The sequence below is a fragment of the Protopterus annectens genome, chromosome 9.part0 (assembly GCF_019279795.1).
Source record: "Protopterus annectens isolate FY-2018-M chromosome 9.part0, PAN1.0, whole genome shotgun sequence".
Taxonomy (NCBI): Eukaryota; Metazoa; Chordata; order Ceratodontiformes; family Protopteridae; genus Protopterus; species Protopterus annectens.
In genome coordinates this window covers 576457708-576482495 of record NC_056743.1, presented here as the reverse complement: position 1 = coordinate 576482495, position 24788 = coordinate 576457708, and positions in this window count along the sequence as shown.

The window sequence follows — 24788 nt, the reverse complement described above, 5'->3', positions numbered from 1 at the left end:
TTTATGCTGATTGACACTACCTGTACCTGTGATACTGTATGCATTTCTTTAAATTTGTATCATACAGGCTGACACTATGTTGCATATAGACTATGTAAATTATTATGTAGCTTCTTGTCACTTTTGCCTAACACAATGTATCAGGTAATGCTACTCTGTGCATTCCTAATTCATCAGTAACCATAATGAATGTTTGCAGATACTTGCTTCAGGATAACACCTCTGTGTATGCAATTATATGGTCTTCTGTTGCACATGTAATGCTCCAAGAAAGCAGGAACAAAACTGTATAGTGCCTAGACAGTTTCCCAGTAGCCCCTTATACTTAATGTGTATAAAATGTTTTTTGACTTCCAATAAATTCATCCTTTCTGTGTAGGAGAAGGGGGCAGCAAAATCCTGCCACCAAAATACAAGGGCTCTGACTCTTATAGCCACAAACTTGAATATAATCAACTCTGAGGTGACAGCACCTCGGATTCTGAAGGCAGTCAAATTTGTAATTCACCCATGTGTGTACTTCCGTTGAGTAGGATACTACAAATATGCTACTCAAACATCCCTAGTAGCATGCTTGCAACATAGCCAGTTGTAAAATGTCTCATATGGCAGTGAGAACTTATCTGTGACATTATTGGAGCAACACTTAACCATTTTGTCATCATTAATCTATCTAGACAAAAAGATGGGTTAACGTGTCAGAACATAAAGATTACAGTCTTCCAATTCACACATTAGAACAAAACGCAGTAAAAATGCTATTAGGGCATTGGAGAGTCAGTAAAATATTACTAATGCAATAACAAAAGGCAACACACAATGCATATTTGTAAGACAATGAAAGTGAAGATAAGAAAAATAATAGTTTATCCCTGCATGTTGTGGAAATAGAAAGCATTACACATCTACTTGTCTGACTTCTTAAAAACAAGGTCATATTGGTTTTTTTTTTCTAAGTAGCCGCCTCCCTTTCAAACTGATTTTTTAAATACAAAGCATCTCATTCACTGTTTGATTTATATGTTAAAGAAATGTTGGTGTGCATTTTCAATTAGATGAATATCAGAACTTTTCAGCTTTGAAGTGCACAGTAGGTATACCAAACCACGTGATAAAATGCAAATCTAATGAGCAAGATCATGAACCTCTGAAAGAAAACTCTAAAAATAGCCAGGCTCACTGCCAACAGCTGTCTGTCAAGTAAATATGATTTCCCATGGTGCCTAGGCCATCAGTCATCCACAGATCATACTGATAACAGAACAGGTCTCTTATCATCAGATAGAACTGTTCAGAATTAAAGTATAGCAGAAGTAGCATGCCAGAATTGCATAGGTAATAAAGTTAACAATACATTATTCTGTTGCAGCCCTATTTTATATACACTGTAAGGAAAGCATTCCAGAAAAAGGCTGTTGTTTAGGGCTGCCTCATCCTGAAAGCCCCATTATTTTTTCACACAGTTTAGAAATTTTCAGATGAACAGCTGAATATTTAATGGCTATGGAAAATAAAGAAATCTGAAAAATGATGGACGCTAAAATGTAGTATTGATAATCAATTTGGAGAGGATTCATAAAAATGTATGCCCCATGGAGTAGGGCTGATACACATTAGAAAATCATATAAAAGACCTTTTAGATTAATAAAGAATGTTATGCAGTAGGGAGCCGTTCTTCACATGGTCTTACACTATTGTGTTGTCACAGTGCTCTAAGTATACAGTAAGGATTCAAATGAACCCTTATCAGCATAGTACACAATTCATTAAATAACCGATGACTGTGTCATGTCTGACCCCAGAAAGATAAAGGGCAAAAACTGTCAGCTTTGTGAGATAACAATATGCTAATTGTTCTTCCATCCCCATTGGTGCTCTCTAACCTGTCACCACAGCCACTCTCAATAACCCATGAATCATGATCCTGAAAATCTCCCTATAAAGGTATCTGTTATGTAGGTATGGGTGTTTTTATGTGTGTGTTTCATGTGCTGAGGAACTTCTTTGTAATCTAGCAAAGCTAGGGTAAAGGCAAAGAAAACCTGAACATCCTCAGCAGCCTGTACTGACTAGGGTTGCCACCTTTTCAAATGGCCAAAGTGGGACATTTTTGGGACACACTTCAGATTTTACAAGCAGACACATACCCACGGTCAGTACAAAGGATAGAACTTAACTTTTTTGCCTAAATGAAAGCTTATTCTTGTAGCAGTTTAGTTGCTTAGTCTGTTTCTTGTAACATTTAGGTATTTTATATACAGAAATAACTATTTTATGCAACTATTACATGAAATATGGGACATAATTATGTCCTACAATCTCAGGACAGTTGCCATTTTTAATATTTTTGGTCAGGACACAACTGTCCAAAGAGGGACTGTCCCTCGCAAAGTGGGACAGGTGGTAACCCTAGTACTGACAGCTAAAGTGCTTGTCAATGTATGCTCTGTGCAAGACCCTGTTCTTTAGCCCTTATCTCAACTAGTACCCCCTAACACTGAAGCTCTACATCATACTGCCTATCCTGGTGGTACTCCAGGTATTATGATTGTTCTGATGACTGCAGAGCACAAGAAACAGAAGAAAATAGATGCACATTGCAGTCTCACACTTGTATTGTTACATGCAAAGAGAGGTTGCTTAATAGTATTAAGAACTTGACAGCTTGAATTGTGTGATCATGCTTCAGTACTCTGTTCATGAAGCCCCTTACTTGTTTTACATAGCAAGAGATATATACATTAACATCAGCACAAATATAGACACACACAGAAGCACACGCGCAGATGCACAAATATACACAGACCAGCATGCCTGCATATATATATATATATATATATATATATATATATATATATATACATACATATGTGTGTGTGTGTGTGTGTGTGTGTGTGTGTGTGCATCTGGGTGTGTACACACACACACACACACACACACACACACACACACACAAGTAACTCAGGCCTAACTATATAATAAATGTACCATTCAAGTAATGATTTGAGAGAACAAGTGAGAAATACAGTTTTTCATTATGCATTCCCGATGACAATTATGTATTTTATTTTATAGTATTCCACACATTTATATGTTGCAGCAGTTTTTTAATGAGAAGAAGCTTAGAACTCACTATTTACATCACCTGAAACTTAACCCCCTCAAGGCTCTTCTGGTACGCTTCACACAAATGATTAGACACTGTACTTCTGGTACGCTTCACACAAATGATTAGACACTGTACTTCTGGTATGCTTCACACAAATGATTAGACACTGTACTTCTGGTACGCTTCACACAAATGATTAGACACTACTTCTGGTACGCTTCACACAAATGATTAGACACTGTACTTCTGGTACGCTTCACACAAATGATTAGACACTGTACTTCTGGTACGCTTCACACAAATGATTAGACACTGTACTTCAGGTATGCTTCACACAAATGATTAGACACTGTACTTCTGGTACGCTTCACACAAATGATTAGACACTGTTCTTCTGGTGCGCTTCACACAAATGATTAGACACTGTACTTCTGGTACGCTTCACACAAATGATTAGACACTGTACTTCTGTGCGCTTCACACAAATGATTAGACACTGTACTTCTGGTGCGCTTCACACAAATGATTAGACACTGTACTTCTGTGCGCTTCACACAAATGATTAGACACTGTACTTCTGTGCGCTTCACACAAATGATTGACACTGTACTTCTGGTGCGCTTCACACAAATGATTAGACACTGTACTTCTGGTACGCTTCACACAAATGATTAGACACTGTACTTCTGGTGCGCTTCACACAAATGATTAGACACTGTACTTCTGGTGCGCTTCACACAAATGATTAGACACTGTACTTCTGTGCGCTTCACACAAATGATTAGACACTGTACTTCTGGTACGCTTCACACAAATGATTAGACACTGTACTTCTGGTGCGCTTCACACAAATGATTAGACACTGTACTTCTGGTGCGCTTCACACAAATGATTAGACACTGTACTTCTGGTGCGCTTCACACAAATGATTAGACACTGTACTTCTGGTGCGCTTCACACAAATGATTGACACTGTACTTCTGGTGCGCTTCACACAAATGATTAGACACTGTACTTCTGGTGCGCTTCACACAAATGATTAGACACTGTACTTCTGGTGCGCTTCACACAAATGATTAGACACTGTACTTCTGACGCTTCACACAAATGATTAGACACTGTACTTCTGTGCGCTTCACACAAATGATTAGACACTGTACTTCTGATGCGCTTCACACAAATGATTAGACACTGTACTTCTGGTGCGCTTCACACAAATGATTAGACACTGTACTTCTGGTACGCTTCACACAAATGATTAGACACTGTACTTCTGGTGCGCTTCACACAAATGATTAGACACTGTACTTCTGGTGCGCTTCACACAAATGATTAGACACTGTACTTCAGTGCGGCTTCACACAAATGATTAGACACTGTACTTCTGGTGCGCTTCACACAAATGATTAGACACTGTACTTCTGGTGCGCTTCACACAAATGATTAGACACTGTACTTCTGGTGCGCTTCACACAAATGATTAGACACTGTACTTCTGGTACGCTTCACACAAATGATTAGACACTGTACTTCTGGTGCGCTTCACACAAATGATTAGACACTGTACTTCTGGTACGCTTCACACAAATGATTAGACACTGTACTTCTGTGCGCTTCACATAAATGATTAGACACTGTACTTCTGGTACGCTTCACACAAATGATTAGACACTGTACTTCTGGTGCGCTTCACACAAATGATTAGACACTGTACTTCTGGTGCGCTTCACACAAATGATTAGACACTGTACTTCTGGTGCGCTTCACACAAATGATTAGACACTGTACTTCTGGTGCGCTTCACACAAATGATTAGACACTGTACTTCTGGTGCGCTTCACACAAATGATTAGACACTGTACTTCTGGTGCGCTTCACACAAATGATTAGACACTGTACTTCTGGTACGCTTCACACAAATGATTAGACACTGTACTTCTGGTGCGCTTCACACAAATGATTAGACACTGTACTTCTGGTGCGCTTCACACAAATGATTAGACACTGTACTTCTGGTACGCTTCACACAAATGATTAGACACTGTACTTCTGGTGCGCTTCACACAAATGATTAGACACTGTACTTCTGGTACGCTTCACACAAATGATTAGACACTGTACTTCTGGTGCGCTTCACACAAATGATTAGACACTGTACTTCTGGTACGCTTCACACAAATGATTAGACACTGTACTTCTGGTGCGCTTCACACAAATGATTAGACACTGTACTTCTGGTACGCTTCACACAAATGATTAGACACTGTACTTCTGGTGCGCTTCACACAAATGATTAGACACTGTACTTCTGATGCGCTTCACACAAATGATTAGACACTGTACTTCTGGTACGCTTCACACAAATGATTAGACACTGTACTTCTGGTGCGCTTCACACAAATGATTAGACACTGTACTTCTGGTGCAGCTTCACACAAATGATTAGACACTGTACTTCTGGTGCGCTTTACACAAATGATTAGACACTGTACTTCTGGTGCGCTTCACACAAATGATTAGACACTGTACTTCTGTGCGCTTCACACAAATGATTAGACACTGTACTTCTGGTGCGGCTTCACACAAATGATTAGACACTGTACTTCTGGTGCGCTTCACACAAATGATTAGACACTGTACTTCTGGTGCGCTTCACACAAATGATTAGACACTGTACTTCAGTGCGCTTCACACAAATGATTAGACACTGTACTTCAGGTATGCTTCACACAAATGATTAGACACTGTACTTCTGGCAGCTTCACACAAATGATTAGACACTGTACTTCTGGTACGCTTCACACAAATGATTAGACACTGTACTTCTGGTACGCTTCACACAAATGATTAGACACTGTACTTCTGGTACGCTTCACACAAATGATTAGACACTGTACTTCAGGTATGCTTCACACAAATGATTAGACACTGTACTTCTGGTACGCTTCACACAAATGATTAGACACTGTACTTCTGGTACGCTTCACACAAATGATTAGACACTGTACTTCTGGTACGCTTCACACAAATGATTAGACACTGTACTTCTGGTATGCTTCACACAAATGATTAGACACTGTACTTCTGGTACGCTTCACACAAATGATTAGACACTGTACTTCAGGTATGCTTCACACAAATGATTAGACACTGTACTTCAGGTATGCTTCACACAAATGATTAGACACTGTACTTCTGGTACGCTTCACACAAATGATTAGACACTGTACTTCTGTGCGCTTCACACAAATGATTAGACACTGTACTTCTGGTACGCTTCACACAAATGATTAGACACTGTACTTCAGGTATGCTTCACACAAATGATTAGACACTGTACTTCTGGTACGCTTCACACAAATGATTAGACACTGTACTTCTGGTACGCTTCACACAAATGATTAGACACTGTACTTCTGTGCGCTTCACACAAATGATTAGACACTGTACTTCTGGTGCGCTTCACACAAATGATTAGACACTGTACTTCTGGTACAGCTTCACACAAATGATTAGACACTGTACTTCTGGTACGCTTCACACAAATGATTAGACACTGTACTTCTGGTATGCTTCACACAAATGATTAGACACTGTACTTCTGGTATGCTTCACACAAATGATTAGACACTGTACTTCTGGTATGCTTCACACAAATGATTAGACACTGTACTTCTGGTACGCTTCACACAAATGATTAGACACTGTACTTCTGGTACACTTCACACAAATGATTAGACACTGTACTTCTGGTATGCTTCACACAAATGATTAGACACTGTACTTCTGGTACGCTTCACACAAATGATTAGACACTGTACTTCTGGTATGCTTCACACAAATGATTAGACACTGTACTTCTGGTATGCTTCACACAAATGATTAGACACTGTACTTTTGGTATGCTTCACACAAATGATTAGACACTGTACTTCTGGTACGCTTCACACAAATGATTAGACACTGTACTTCTGGTATGCTTCACACAAATGATTAGACACTGTACTTCTGGTACGCTTCACACAAATGATTAGACACTGTACTTCTGGTATGCTTCACACAAATGATTAGACACTGTACTTCTGGTACGCTTCACACAAATGATTAGACACTGTACTTCTGGCAGAATTATTGTGTCCCTAAATTTTCCAGTATATACAACTGAACCTTATGAACTGTTTTTCCAGTATAATATTTGAGGGGGAGGCATGAACAAAACTTCCAAGATGGTAGCTGCTCAGTCAGTGAGCTCTAGGCATTGTTGACTGAGAAAGTCTTATAATATGTCAATTGTGACTAAAGTAAGGCATAATTGTTGAAACAACAGCTGGAATATCTGGCCATTTTGTTTCCATGTCTTTAGTCAGTCTTAAAAGAATGCACACACCATGCTCCTCTTAGTCAATAAAGGGTCTATATTAGATCAGCGAACGCTGATTGATCGAACTTATGTAAGCGAAAGCCTACAATCTCGAACTGTCAGAACAGCGATTTTTTTTCCTAGAGAAAAAAATTGCTGATCCAAAACACATACGCACAACACAAGCACACCAAATAAGCAGCAATCCACACACATACACCTAAAATCTGACACCTGACCCTACACTAAACTATACACACACCACTAACTATCCACTTACCTTAACCCAAACCCTAACCCTAAGATCCATCACTATCGCACACTCACCTCACCTACTCCCTAACCCTAACTCACCTAACCTGCCCTAACCCTCGCGTCCACACAATCACACACATACCTAACCCACGCCCTAACCCTAACTCACCTAACCCACCCTAACACTCACATCCACACAATCGTACACTTACCTGAACCCGACCCGTGACTTTCCACCACAGCACTGAAAATATCGAAACAACAGAAATGGACAACCAAATTCTTTCCCTAGGAAAAAATTTGGGTTTCTGTTGCTTTGATATTTTAAGCTTTCGCTTACATAAGTTCAATCAATCATCATTCGCTTTTTTAAGCGTTCACTGATCTAATATAGACCCTCAATAAAGGAGATCAGCATTGATCTAAGAAAAAATTTGGGGGACCCAGATGTGGTAAAAGTCTCGTCAGTGGACTGGATTTGTCACCATCTTTGAATTTGAAGTGGTTATCTGTATGTGTTAAATAGGGACCACCACAAAAACAAACTGCCTCCAGATGCTGTCTGTTGGAGTGAAATAAGTTTAAAAAAGTATTTAATTTTTAAGACAAACTCAGCATAATGGATGTTGCCTTAAAGGAAAAGCAGTTTCAGCTGAGGAGACGTATACTCTCACTGTTTCAATGCAGCTGATAGATGGAAATGCTTTTTTAAAATTTAAAATCTTCAATGGATCACGTTTAACAATTTAAACAATGTCAATAGCTAGTCTGAGTGTTAACTGTGCTTGATCAGAAGTACTATTAGTTTTGAGGGTGAACTTGTTATAGAATCACAAATCTTTGTAGTGTAGGGGAGCATTTTATAATGAAATGTTAGGTTATTTCTTACAATTAATGTCTGGGGGAATCATGTCAATTCATAAATGGAAGACAGCCTTGGACTTCCTTTTACAAACTAATGTCTGCAGTGCACAGCAAGATATCAAAGTTGCAAAGTTCTAATAGGTTATCCTAAAGAACTTGGTGAGTTCATTAAAGTGGGAGTAATACTTCTAAGCAACAAGAAACTGGTTTGGGAGCTGGAGGACCATAACCATGATCCACATAACATGTGCAAAGTGGCACAGTTTGAAACTCCTCAAAGCTCTGTTATTTCATCTACAATCTATGGCCCAAATAGACTCAACATTCTTTTCCTCTTACTTCTGGGAAGTGCCAAAGAGACAATTTGGCTAAAACTCAAATCATGTTGGGGGGAGGGTTCAGCTTAGGCCAACACAGTGTGCTTAACAGTTTTTCCCCGCATGGTGAGAGGAAAATCAAATCACAGGTGGTTCTGCAGAAATGCTCAAGTGAAAAGCCAACTGAGTGAAAAAAAAGGAGATTAACGTTTCCAGGGGACATTGGCTGCACTTTCATTACCTCAGAGGGACTCTCACAGAGCCATCTACACCTCTGTTTATTCTGTAATGATCAGTTACAATATGTAGTTAGTATACACCCTATTTCATTCATGGTTTTGGACCACAGGAGTGACTCTAAACTTTCATTACGCAGAGGGTATGCAAAGTGAAAACCCTTCATGAACTGACCCTTTTGTACACACTTAACTAGAACTAAAAGACAGACTTTGGCTTTATTCAATCCATAACATTTCCTGGGCTGTAGGTCCATCTTTCAGAGGTGAGAATGTCTAAAAAGGGAGGTAAAGGCAATATGCTTAGCTGTGAAAATGATGCACGAGTGGGTAGAAGAAAAAACGAAATTAGAATAGTAAGTAGAGTGGTCTCCACGTCAGTGCCGACTCTAAATATAGTAAAAGCAGGTAACTGTACTGTATAAAATTACAAAAACTGAAGCAGCTGTGTCAGTGGAGAAAAGCACAATTATACCTTCACTGAACTGCAGCTCATCTGTAACACAGGAAGGTTTCCACATTTCAGTCGGGGTGGCAAGGAGCATCCCAAGCTGTTACTTCAGTAAAGAAGCATGGCAAGTGTTAGTAACCATAGATTACAAACCAACTGTATTATAGTAAGTTGAATAATGTAAATGGCAGGCTGGTCCAGGTTTGGAAGTTTCTCAGTAAATCACTGATACCCCATGATGAGTCGGATAGTAGTATGAAACATCCAGTGTCCATTAACAACATGATGTCATTTCTGGAGTAAAAGGTGCATGCACTGGCACAGCAGTTGGAGTAGATGGCATAGTTGTAAATCTGTATAATATGATCCTGCTTGCTGTTGTCCAGCCTTTGACCAACTTGTTTCACACTCCGTGTAATATGGGACATATTTTGCCATCCATAGAAATCTCCAGTACAGCAGGCTATCAAGTCCAGTAAAGACTCCTCATTAGTAACAAGCTACACATCTATATTACTTATTAACATAGAATGGTCTATGTCATATGATCGAACAGCCACATTGTCGAAAGGCATCTGGTCGACAATGCAGGCTGTTGAACTCCCACTCCCATGTGGGGGAATAGGCCCCCAACCCCCCTGCTAATTATATATAGCAACTATGAGATCGCACTACAGTGGGAAAAAGAGCAAATGTCCTGATGTCTACCATAACATGATCTCAGTCAGAAAGGTTTGATGGCCTGCATTTTCGACGAGATGCTGTTCAACAATGTGGCCCTTTGATGATATGACATATGACAACATGGAGCCCATATTATGGAGCTCTGAATTCAAGTTGTATTTTCCTACTTTACTCATCCTAAGCAAACTGGCTCTGTGCAGGGTAGAGCAAGCAGAGGTCATGCTCCTTGTGATGTCCAGATAATATCCTACTGAACTGACAATAAATAATGAGACTTCCCTTACTATCCTGGGTCAGTAACTAAGGAGCTGCACACCTCTGCAAGACCTCTGATACACCCACACTTAAATAAATTAAATATCACACATCCAAACACTTCTGGGAAAGCCTCGCACAAATTTTCAGCTATGTCCCTTCCCCAAGATAATACGGTAATGCTGCCACCAATCAGAGTGCCTTCATGCCCTTTTAAATGGGTGTTCAATTATGAAAATTACGTATTAAAACAAATGATAGCAAACGAGCTAAGCAGCCAGGCTTTTCGAATGGCCTTTGAAGTTATCAAGGCAAGTGCAAGCACTCTCAGATCACTAAAGAAAAACACTGATTGTCCAGCCACAATATAAATTAATAAAAAAAATTAATATTGAGCAAAATGATTAAAGATATGAAACAGTAATTTCCAATAAACAAACAGAACTCGGTCACCAAGAAAATGAAATCAATACTGAAGGATAGAAATCCAACATTTGCAAAAACTCTGATTAGTTATAAATTGCCTATCAGACTTATGAACACTGTCGCTGATCTAAACTAAATTACTACAACAGAGCAAAGGCAGGCTTGCAGTTCTTGGTGAGTCCTTTTGGGTATCCACTGTAAAGTACATCTGTGAAAAACTCACAAGTGTAACTGACAACTAACTGTTAACTGTCTTCAACAGGCTCTGTTATAGACTAGCCTAACTGTCACAATTATTTTGGGTGTAAATTTCATTTCATATTTTGCAAATTAGCCAACTGCTGTTTTCTAAAAGTTCCTTCCTGTCTTTAAGCTTCTGACAGTAACACATAGTAACTGTCAACATTCCAATGACATCATCTGCAGATAGCTGAATCTGAGACAGTTTGCCTTTAAAATCTTTCTTCACAAACTTGAGCAGTTAGAAATCTAAAAGGACATTGTTCAAGTCTTTAAAACATTCTGTACAAATAGATTGTAAATCAACATGTAAGAACTTATTTGCAATATCATAGCTAGTCATGATGGCATATAATACAAAGGATAATCTGAAATTATGTAGACAAATTCTGTCAGATAGGCTAGCACAAATAACAGTATCTAATTTCTTCACTCTTCTATCAACCTGTTTTCTTTTCTCTTAATGTAAATACTTATATAAATTGATTATTCATGGATTGCATACATGTATCTATTACATTAATAAATACTATATGCTTCTCATATGTTAATGATTACTGTATTATTTTTGCAACCCAGACTAAGCCTGCAAATGGACATTCTGTGATCAAACTTCTACCTCAGTCAACAAACTCAAATACATAAATAAATGGAAACAAAATTCCTAATAAACATACTCAATGTCATTAAAATACAGTTCATGTATTACATAACAACAAGTATAAACATCAACCTACCTTCGCTTCCCATGTAACTTCTTAGTCATCTTATCTGAAATTATAACACAGTACTGTAGGCATTTTATTTTGATTTTGTCTTTCAAGTATTATTGATTACTGCATTAGTTCTTAAACTGCATTGTAATTGTAAAATTGTTTGAATAATCTGGAGCTTTTCTCCCCGGGCCTCTGCTGTAAAAAGGGCTTTTGGCCCAGTCAGGCATTCCTGGTCAACAAATGTAAAATAAAAAAAAATAATAAATAAAAATAAATAAATAAATAAAATATGCTCCCATGCAATGCTGTTTAACTTGTTGTGAGAAGCCATTTACCTGTGCTTGGGACTATTTCTGGGAGATCCTTGCTTTCTTTAGAATTCAGTTTGCATCCATAACCTTCATCAATGCCATTTATAATAATTGAACAGCTATTGTTTTTGCAAACTCTAAGATATCTCACCACTTTTTGTTGCACAAGACAATATGGTAAGGTAAGGTAAGGATGCCCTCTTTTTCCACCAGGCAGCTGAACCCCTAGCTTGACATATCAGAAAATCTACAGTAATGAAATGTCACTTCTTGGATGTGACTGCAAAGATTTTTTTTTGGTTTATTTTCTGATAACTGTTTCTTGAAGCCCCAATGAACTTCATGCAATTTATAACATTTTGATGTAATTTTATATACATTCATGGAAAAGGTTGCTCTGCTTCAGAACCCAGATCTTCCTGAATAATCATACTGTACCAAATAAACAAAAGTCATCACCCTTCTTGTCTTATATGCAGGCTGCACCCACCCCATTAATACTCATATCCTTCTTCAGGAATACAAAAATAATAGTTGTGATAACTACAGACAACCAAGCTTCTTTGGAAGTGTTCCACTGGAGGAATTTGTTATTGCCATTCTTTGGCAACATTTATATCCTAAATATGTTTTTTTTTTTTTCTAAACTCTAGTAAGGTACTTTTATACTTTATGTGTATTGCAAGAAATGCATGTTTACACAAAATGTGCTGTTTTATTAACTTTTTAAGTGAATTAGAGTAGTCTATCTCTTAGACATCCTCAATTTTACATAAAATGTTGATTTGTCTCAAATACATTAGGGTTAATAAGACAAAACCCTAGTAAAACAGTGAAAGGGAGGACATAGGAGGTCCTGTAGGGGGGCTTTCTATGTACCTTTGCATACTATAGTGATATGATTATGCTTGTCTTTAGGTATATCCATGATGGTTTCATAGAGAGAGACATTTCCATGATACTGAAATCATTAAACATTATTCTTTACCTTTAGCTGCAAATAGGACTCATTGGTTTCCTAATAATAATTGTTGGCAAGTTTTTTTGAGTCAGTCCATTCAAACCACAAGTTATTTACCAAACTCGTAGGTAAGTGGTGATACTGCACAGGGTATGATTAAATGAAATAAAAAAAAATTACAGAGGATTATAGTCAGTCAATAATGATCATCATTAGAGCTTCAAAGTTCTTACTGTTTAAAAACTACTTGTATGGTTATCACAGCAGTGAGTCGAAATGAACTTGTTGCTCATTTGTTATGTATTATTTATTTAATCATCTGATTGCAAGTGAATTAGAATAGCCTTCATAGTATCTGTTTCTGATTTTGCATCACATTTATACTGTCCCACATTAACTTCTTTTTATCTGATGAAATTGCTGAGTATTTCATTCAGTCAATAGTCAGTCATTATAGTTTCATAGGTCTTATTGTTCAGAAAATGCATGCCCATGCAACAACTGTTATTTGGTTAACTTTTCAAGAAAATTAGGCTGTCTGTCATTTAATACTCATGTCTGATAATGAAATACTTACTAAAACAAAAAGGACAGGGTTTGAATCCTTCTACCTCTATTTGCTTACTACATGACTTTTAGCAAGTCACTTAATGAGATGGTGCTCTCAGGTTGCCTCTAAAAAGCTCCTTTGCCCATTGGGTTTACTTGCTTTAAAAACAGGTAAAATAAAATATTTAAAAGGTGTCCCTTTTAGGGCCCCCCCCACACTATTTTTGGCTTTGTCCAGAATTCTTGAACAAAGAAATTGAGAGGCATTTTGATCCTTTACTCATAAAAGCTTTGCCTTTCTAGCAAACTGTTATAGAATACAATCACTGAATAATGACAGGCTTGTAAGTTGCACACTGTGCCCATCAAAAATGTTCTCTCCATATGCCAATATTGTTGTCTTAGCAGCATTCTAGCAACATTCTAACTATATAACAGAAATATTTAAAATCTGACCTGATTTTCTGTCCTTGTCTCAGATTCTTGAGCTAAGAAGGTGAATGAGAACAATGCTTCACCAGAAGTCATTTGACTAAGCATCCTAGCATGCCTCTTGTAGTTTAATGGCTTGCTAGATGTATTTTCAATAAATGTGAGTTTCAGGGGAAGAGAAGTTTACTGTTTTTCATGCTAAGTTTGTTTTTAATGTGGGAGACTTCTCTTTAGTGACGGTTTGATTTAATTTAAACAAATCTTTGTAAAAGTAAAGACGAAAACAGTATACACACTGAAAGGTTTGAAAAGTATGTTATGATGGCAGGGCAGATACAGCCAAATAATGGGATTTTGGTAAGACTGGGGGTTGCAGCTCATTACACTGAATATGGCTGCATTTCACCACAATCCTTCTCCATCTACGGAATATTAATCTATTTTGCAGTACACCATTGAACATTGTCAATTTCCCTCTGTTACAGCCAATTATAACATTGGTGTCTTTTTCTATTTACTCAGTCACCAGCTTTACACATAAAGCAGAGCCTCTGGTAACTATAGATGATCCAAATACTACTAAAACTCTGCCACAAAGGCTAATTCCCAAATTTTCTGACTAAGAAATTTGTATTTGTACAATAGCCTCTGGTCACTGTATTCAATCCAAATATTGCTGAAGCTCTGCCACCAAGGACAACTCCCAATCTTTATCACTGAAAATTTTGTTTTTGTAAAATAGCCTCTGGTCACTATATTTGACCCAGTTACTACTGACACTCTACCATAAAGAACAACTCCCAAACTTTTTCACTGACAATTTTGTCTTTGTACAATGTAAGCAAATTTAACTAAAAGAACCTTGTCGTATATTAATATAATCTAGTCAAATACATGCCTGTGTTGGAAATTAGGTTTTTAACATCCTCCCTGACAGAGTTGTCCTTGCGCTCTAAGGACAGTTTACTATGTTGGCCACTGTTCTTTCACTTGACAAACAGATTACAATGCATATGCTAATTACTTAGTCTTCCTGACTTAGATATCTGCATTCAGGAAATGAAAGAATACCTTCTCTACTTGATACATCTCTACTAATTGCTTTCTGTTGCCTATAAACAGATTACTCTCTCTGTTATACTTTGACTTGAGGATGGATGCCTGCTACCCTACTTCCACAATTCCCACCAACATCCTCTTACTCTACTATTATACTTCCTACACGCCAGTTACACTTGTGACTCCTATTCCATAATCCTTCCAAACAAACTTATTGCTATGATACAAACACTTCTTTCTATGTATCTAATTCCCAACTTCCATTTGAACTGTAACACCATTTCCAACTACCTTTCTCCCTCCCATACTGCTTTGCTCTATATACATTCATAATCACACCCTCCATAACATCATCTATCTATTCTACATTCTATCTTTTATTTTTCTCAAATGAACCCTCATATCATACTAATTTACCTTCGTTCTTAATGTCTAGCCTTCAAACCACTCCATTCTTTACATTCCGGAGAAGATACAAGGACAACCTAATTCTCTTCCTTCACAGAAAATACTTAATTTCCTACCTAACCAATATCAGATTTCAGACTCTACCACCAACAAATATTCTTCTGTGCTCTACTTCCTTTTTGATCCCTACTTTCACACTATCTGCCAGCTTTTTTTTCTTGACCCCTGCTTCCTCACTATCTTCCAGTTATAACATGGTGCCTTTTCTTAACCATGTTACTGTGATGCCAGTGCACTGGCCCAGCAATCACGGAGCCTCAATCTTCACCACCAACACCAGTGAGACGTGTCCACATAGGGAAAGGATAATAAATACACACACTGTAAAGTACAACTTCCCTTAAAAGCACATAGAGATCCAAGTCAGTCTGGGGCTGATTTCTACCTTTCTCTCTAGGTCCCTAATAAAACTCCCTACTGGCACAGCTATAGGGTCCAAATCTCAGCCTAGTGGGCAAGCTAAAACCTCCAGCACCCTCTCTGTCCAACCAGTGCTTTGTGTCCCTGCCTAAGTAGCTGACACAGACACACACACACACACACACACACACACACACACACACACACACACACACACACACACACACACACACACACACTTTGAGATAATAGTTTATACAACTGCACAGACACCCCTGGGGAAGGCTGGCACAGGTTCCCCAGCTGTGCCCCTTTTACCCAGACTATACGGTAGAAATCACTGCCACCACCCAGCTAATATTTATCAACTACTCAAAGGCCCTTATGAAGGGTGACCAGTTATTACTGTGCATTATTATTATCCAAATGATAAGTGCAACCAAACAGTCAAGACTTATTTGGAGTAACTTGGTACACTATCATTATATATATGCAATGTACTCTAGAGCTTAAATTATCTCTACACAAAATAGCCACAGTTGAAAGGTTTAAAAATATTTAATAATAAGTAATAAAAACACAAGACAATACTTCTTACTACACAATGCTAGTCAAGAGTTCAGAGATCACAGAGAAATATTTAAAATAATACAGTGGCAAAAGTTCAGACATCACAGAAAAACAAACTAGTCTAATCTTCCTATTTCCTAGCTATAGCTAAGAGAAAAAACAGTTCTAAAATCCTACTTATAACTAGAAACAGGCAGTGCCGGTGATGTTGGATATTCTCAAGACAAAAAGGCTCTGAGCTCTCTGATTCTCTCTTAAAGTAATAACACAGAGCTGCTTCACAAGACATCATTCTTCACACTTCTCTGGTGTTCCCAGGCTAACAGAAACTACATTTACTTTCTTTATACCTGGTCAGAAACCAGAGCAATAAAGGACATTTTTTACATGCAAATTCTAGCCATTAACTCTAGTCTTAAAACAATAGGCAGGATGCTTCCATCTAGACTTATCAGCTCTGAATTTTGACATCAAAGACAGTCATAAAGTGCTTGACTTAGCTTTCTTACAGCAGAATGCACTGTTGTTACATTTTTGCAGTTGAATATTGAATGCAGTCTTTTCACATTTAAGACAACAAGCCTGTGGCTACATTAATACTTACCAAACCAAGACCTCTGCAAGGGGATTGTTTCCACCTGGTCTTAATGAACATTTGTAATAATTGTTTAATGGGACTTAATCATTTTATTATGTTTGGATATATAAGATGTGAGATGTACTGATGTGTTTTACATTGAAAAAGGCCTGTGGGCTAACACCAGTCTGTTTTTGTACATTAAAACAAGATATTTGCTCCAGTTGAGTGCTGGCTGTTAGTGTTTTCTGGTGTTGTTACATTAATATTTACAAATGAAAGAATTATCTACAAAATTCTATCTGGCTAGGCTGGCAGCCTTCACCTATCTTCACACATCTCCCCTGCTAGAGAACTCAAGCTAGTTTTTCAAGTGACCCTTGAGAAATGTTGCTTGAGAGGGTTAGGTCTATATGAGTACACCTTACCCCATTCCCTGTTTTGAGAGCCCATCTGCATTGGCACTGCTAATCCCACTGCAGTGCTGCACTGACATATTATATGCTTGCAATCCTAGGCTCTATCTTAGCAACTTGGCATTTTGCTGGCTGGCTCTGTTTAACAATGTCAGGTCTGTGAGGGGAGTAGCTATGGTACTATAACTGGGGACGAACTTTCTGTAGTACCCTCATGTCCCTAAGAATGCCCTCACCTGCTTTTTGGTAACAGGTGCACGCCATGCCTGAATGCCTTCTACTTTGGCAGGCTCTGGCCTGATCTTACCACTCCCCACTCTATGTCCCAGGTAGGACAGCTTTGACATACCCATCTGACATTTGCTCGGCTTAATGGTCAACCCTGCCCTCTGTATTCTGCCCAGCACCTCCCAGACATGTTGAAGGTGCTCTTGTCAGGAATGGCTGTAGATGGCAATATCATCTAGGCAAGCAAGGTAAAATCCTCCTGCTCCTGCTAGGATATCATCTACCAGCCTTTGCAAAGTTGCTTGGGTATTTTTCATCCCAAAGGGCATCTTTGTGAACTCATACAAGCCAAAAGGAGTCACAAAGGCTGACTTCTCTCTAACACTGGAAATCAAGGGCACCTCCCAGTAACCCTTGGTAAGATCAATGATTGTAAGATACTTAGCCCCACCCAGCTGCTGTAGGGCCTCATCTGTCCTCGGCATAAGGTAAGCGTCTGACTCTGTGTGATTATTTCATTTCCTGTAGTCCACACAGAACCTAGTGGTGCCATCTTTCTTTGACACCAGCACCACTGGAGAGGCCCAGGGACTGTTGGACTCTTGAATTACCCTTAGTTCCAACATTTCCTGTATCTCCTCCCTCAGAGACTGTTTGACTCTCTCAGGTACCCTATAAGGGGCCTGCCTTATAGGCCTTTGGGGTCCTGTATTCACCTGATGCTGCACCAGGTGGATGCACCCTGGTTTCCCAGTGAACATGTCCCCAGACTCCTGTAACACTGCTCGGATTTCTTAAACCTGGGTAGAAGATAGCTGCTGGGACATTGCTACCCCTTTCACTGAGGTGTCAGTCCGAGCCTCACTGAGGAGATCAGTCACCAGATCTCCCTCAGACTCCTCCTGCAATCCACTGCAAATGCTCAGCACAAGGGCCTCCCTATCATGGTAAGGTTTCATCATACTAACATGGGACAATTTGTGTACCTGGCTCCTGCCAAACAGTTCACCATATAGTTAACATCATTTACCTTTCTTACCATCTTGTAGGGTCCCTCCCAAGCTGCTTGCAACTTGTTGTGTCTGACAGGAATGAGAACCATTACCTGCTGGCCCACAGCATACTCTTTAGCTCGAGCATTCCTGTCATACCACACCTTTTTCTGTTGTTGGGCTTCTGCCAGGTTCTCCTGGGCCAAGCCCATGAGTTCCCAGAGCCTTGTCCTGAGGTTTAGGACATATGCCACAACAGACTCCTTGTGAGATTCACACTCACCTTTCCACTCAACTCGAATTAAATCTAGAGGTCCCCTCACTCTATGGCCATGCAGCAATTCAAAGGGTGAAAAACCTGTGGATTCCAGTGGAACCTCTCTGTAAGCAAACGACAGATGGGGCAAATATTTGTCCCACTCCCTCTTAAACTGGTCTGCAAATGTCTGTAGCATGGACTTGATTCTAGAGTTTAACCTCTTAACAAGACCATTAGTCTGGGGATGGTAGGGGGTGGTCTTCATGTACTTCACCCCACAGTACTTCCACAGACAAGCCAGCAGGTCTGACATGAAACTGGCCCCTCTGTCAGTCAGAAATTCTTTTGGGAAACCTACCCTACTGAAAATCTCTAACAAAGCATTTTCCACCTTTTCTGCCTCAATGGAGGACAGAGCTACTGCCTCAGGGTATAGTGTAGCATAATTCACTACCACTAGGAGATACTTGTTCCCTGTAAAACATGGGGTACTCAGAGGCCCCACAATATCCATACCTACCCTCTTAAATGGTTCCTCAATCACAGGCAAATGCATCAAAGAAGCTCTCACCTTATCTCCTGCCTAGCCTACCTTTTGACACTGCTCACAGGTCTTGCAGTACCCTGTTACATCTCTGGAAATTCCAGGCCAATAGAAGTTCTGCATAATACGTCTATTTTTGTGTTTTATGTCCATATGACCTGCAAAGGGAATATCATGGACTATGGCTAGAAGCACCAGATGGTAGGCTCTAGGCACTATCAACTGCTGTACCCTCTCCCTTCTAGCCCTACCTCAGAGGTCCACTCTCTATACAGTAACCCTTTGTCCCAGTATACAGATTCCCCCGTCACTTGAGAATCAGGTGCCTCACTAGCTTCCTGCCTCAGGCCTTGCAATGTAGGTTCTGAGAGCTGACCCTGTCTCAATTTTCTCTTTGTACCCCTTCCCAGCTCCCCTTCAACAGGAAGTCTGACATCCTCTGACAGTGGTGCCTCACTGTCAGCCTTTTGTACTACTATTCACTTCTACCTTTGCAGTTCCTCTGTCCAAGGGAATATCAGTACCCACATGCAGCTGTGGCTCACCTTCAGTTTCATTGCTACAGAGTAGCTCCCTCCCTGAACCACCTCACCAGTCCTGGCTGCATGTATGCAGTCTGTTTGGGTCTCCCCCAGGCTACTAGACCCACATACTTGTCTCCTAGCCTGACTGTGTGCAACTGCATAAGCTCATGTCACTGCCTCATCCAAATCCTTCCCTAACAGGACATCTGCAGGATGATAGTTCAGTACCCTTCTTCTCTCAAGACAACCTACTATTGGTATTTTGTCTTTCCCACTCACTGGCTCTCTCCCCTTTTGTTCCCCACCTTGCCTCCATGGACATGTGGATGCCACATGGCCCCACTAGTTGCATTCAAAACATTTAACCCTAGGTCCTAGACATGTACCTGGGCTAGAGGCTTCCCCTGCTACTGGCACATTCTGTTGAGGCAGTCTGTGCTGCCCACCATGGGTTCCATTAGACCCATGAGCAGTACTGTGGCTCCCTTTTCTGTGCAGGGATGCCCTGCTTGTTAGTTATAGGTCTCCCTTCTTCCCTAACTCATCTGAAGTAGCACATTGTCTATCAGCTAACCAGATCCTTATGTCCTCAGGCAAAGTGCTAAGGGCTTGTTCCCTCTACAAAAAGTCTGCCAGCCCTTCAAAAGTGGGGACCTGACATCCAATCATCCACCTATGAAAATAAGTGCTCAGTTCAGCAACATATTCACGCACACTTTCATCTATCTTGCATCTATGCTCACAAAACTTTTTCCTATATGTTTCAGATGTTAGCTTAAACAGTTCTAACAAGTGATTTTTAACAGCAGTATAATCAAAATATTCACAATCAGCAAGTTTAGACAACACAGTTACAGATTTACCATGGAGTAAGGGTGTCAGGAACTGTACCCAGAGCCTTTGGTCAACATCATACTGTTTACATACCCTCTCAAACACATGAATGAAACTATCAAAATTATCCCCCTATTTAAACTGTGGAAGAAATTTACTGACCTTTTGTTCTTATGGGGTCCAGTTACTGCCTTCCCCATTATCCCCATGACTCTGATGAAGAGTCAGCATCTCCCTCTCATGCTGCCTCTGCCTCTCCTTTTCCTCAGCTTCCAGGCATAGCAGTTTCTCATTCTCCTCAGCCTGCAGACAGCTCGGTCTTCTCAGCTGCTTCTATTTCCAAATGCCTGGCCTCCAACTCAAGTCTCTTTAGCTCCAGATGGATTTTTAAGTCCTCTGCAGAAAGGTTGAGCTGTCCATTCTCTGATGCTGGTACATCTCCACTGCCAGTCTAATTGCCCCCCTAGTTGGTATTTTCTGATGCAGCTGTGACCAAAGCTGTAATCATGTCTGCCTTATTCAGGTTTCCATGCACCGGCCCCCTTGCCTGGCACATCTCAGCCAGCTGGCTCCTTGTCAGCTTTCCATAATCCTCTGCTGACATGCTGCCTGCTCTCCGTGACTAACTGAGCTAACAAAAAAAAAAAATAAAACAATTGTGATCTGAACTCTGAATATTCGCTGTGTGGCTGATTTAGAGTACAAAATCACCTTCAGTGATCACTGTACACAAGCTACAGGAATTCAGTCTACCCACACCACTACAAGCCCATTAGTATTTGCCAACCAATTAATATGTGATGTGGATATCCCACCACTGCCAAACAATTAATATGTGATGTCTGTGCACTGGCCCAGCAATCAAGGAGTCTCAATTCTCATCACTAACACCAGTGAGGGGTGTCCATATAGGGGAAAGGATAATAAATACACACACAGTAAGGTACAATTTCCCTTAAGAGCACACAGAGATCTCAGTCAGTCTGGGGCTGGTTTTTCCCTTTCTCTCCAGGTCCCCAATAAGACTCCCTACTTGCACAGCTATAGGGCCCAGATCTCAGCCTAGTGGGCAAGCTAAAACCTCCAGCACCCTCTCTGTCCAACCAGTGCTTCGTGTCGCTGCCTAAGTAGCTGACACACACACACACACACACACACACACACACACACACACTTTGAGATAAGAGTTTAAACAACCACACAGACACTCCTGGGGAAGGCTGGCATAGGTTCTCCAGCTGTGCCCCTTTTACCCAAACTATACAGTAGAAATCACTGCCACCACCCAGTTAATATTTATCAGCTACTCAAAGGCCCTTATGAAGGGTGTCCAGTTATTACTGTGCAATATTATTATCCAAATGGTAAGTGCAACCAAACAGTCAAGACTTATTTGGAGTGACTTGGAACAGTATCATTATATATGTGCAATGCACTCTAGAGCTTAAATAATCTCTACACAAAATAGCGACAGTTGAAAGGTATAAAATATTTAATAATTTATTTATTTATTTATTTATTTCCAGTTTGATAACCGGGGAAGTCCACTGGGCCCGAAAGCCCGTTTTCAGTGGAGGCCCGGGGAGAAAAGCTCCATAATAATACATTACACACAAAAACACTCTGTGTTCTAACAGCTTAACACTTTAACAATTTCCAAAAATGTAGTACATTTGGCAGTATACCCAATTATCCAATAATAATAATAATAATAAATAATAAAAACACAAGGCAATACTTCTTACTACAAAGTGCTAGTCAAGAGTTCAGAGATCACAGAGAAATACTTAAAATAATACAGTAGCAAAAGTTCTGACATCACAGAGAAACAAACTGGTCTAATCTTCCTATTCCCTAGCTATAGCGAAGAGAAAACACAGTTCTAAAATCCTACTTATATCTAGAAACAGGCAGTGCTAGTGATGTTGGATATTCCCAAGACAAAAATGCTCTGAGCTCTCCGAATATCTCTCTTTAAATTGATAACACAGAGCTGCTTCACATGACATCATTCTTCACACTTCTCTGGTGTTCCCAGGCTAACAGAAACTACATCTACATTCTTGACACCTGGTCAGAAACCAGAGCAATAAAGGAAAATTTTACATGCAAATTCTAGCCATTAACTCTGTCTTAAAACAATAGGCAGGATGCCTCTCTCTAGACTTATTGGCTCCAAATTTTGACATGAAAGACAGTCAAAAAATGCTTGACTTAGCTTTCTTACAGCAGAGTCCACTGTTGTTACATTTTTGCAGTTGAATATCCAATGCAGTCTTTTCACATTTAAGAGAACAAGCCTGTGGCTTACATTATTATTTACAAATGACAGAAGTATCTACAACATTCTATCTGGCTAGGCTGGCAGCCTTCACCTATTTTCACAGTTACTATCCTCTATTCTTCTCCTGCTACTGTGCCATCTTTCATCTTACTATGACTCTATCATAGCAATCAACATATCTCCAACTCTGTCCTAACCATATATTCATATTTTCTCTCTGCATTATCCACACATCACACCACACTTATTTAATGATGCCCTTCAGCTTTACTCCAAATATAGACTGATTATCTCCATTTCAACTCAACTCAAACCAAAACAAAATTAAAGGGAAAAATACCATCCAAAAACAAGTATCAGTAATTCCCAAAATACTTATAAGAGGAGACATTCACCCTAATCCTGGCTCCACCTGTTGCAATGAATATCAAGACAATTCTCTTCTGCACAATACTATAACTCTACAATGGTCAGCCCCCGACCTCAGTAATCTAAAACGTGGTGCCATAAATGTTTGAAGTATAAGAAATAAAATTGCTGAACTACTGTCTGGAATACCCAATAGAAGCCTGATATTCTCCCTATAAGTGAAACTTCGCTTAAATCTAGCATAAACAACTCAGAAATTACACCTCTCAGCTATAATATCATCTGCAATAACCATATAAAGAGGAAAGGTGGTGGTATTGCTTTAATATTTTCCAACAGCTAACACATTTCTCCCACAACAAACTGATACTAATATTCAATACAGCAGAGCTTTGTATAACTTTCCTGAAATTAAACAACTATAACCAGATATGTATTTCTGTTTTTTACACCCCTCCTGGCAACAATACAATTATTCCGGAAAATATCCTACGTTGGATATCCATAACAATTCCACAAGAAATATGTGAATGACAACTGGTTGGATATAAACTGTAACTCCCCTAAATCTAGCATGAACTTATTTGGTTTCACACACTAATTAATAGCCCCACACATTATAAAAAGACATCAAATTCCCTATTAGACTGGATCCTAGAATCATACTCTAGCAAACACATCACCTCAGGTACAATGTGTGACTGTCTCAGTAATTATCTCCAAATCTATACAACCAGACATCACACACATATATTTGAACAGCATGTTTATAAAACAACACACAACCTTTCCAAGTTGAACCCAGAAACGTTCATTACTAACCTATCATCCATTAACTAGAACTTCTTAAAAATCCTTCCCTTAAATGATGCTGTAAATGAATCCAATACAACGATACTGAATAGCCTAAACAGACTTGCACCTCCTAGATGGAAGAAACTAAAAACAAATAATGCAATCTGGCTAACCAAAGTGAGTAGAATGATAATGCAGAATAGAAAAAAATATGGAAATAATAGCAAAATTATAAAACACCACAGTATCTTGGAAACCTCAAAATGCTTCAGAATCATATGGAAATGCAAATTAATGAAGACAAAAGACTATACTGTAATAACTTTCAGAATAATAATAAAC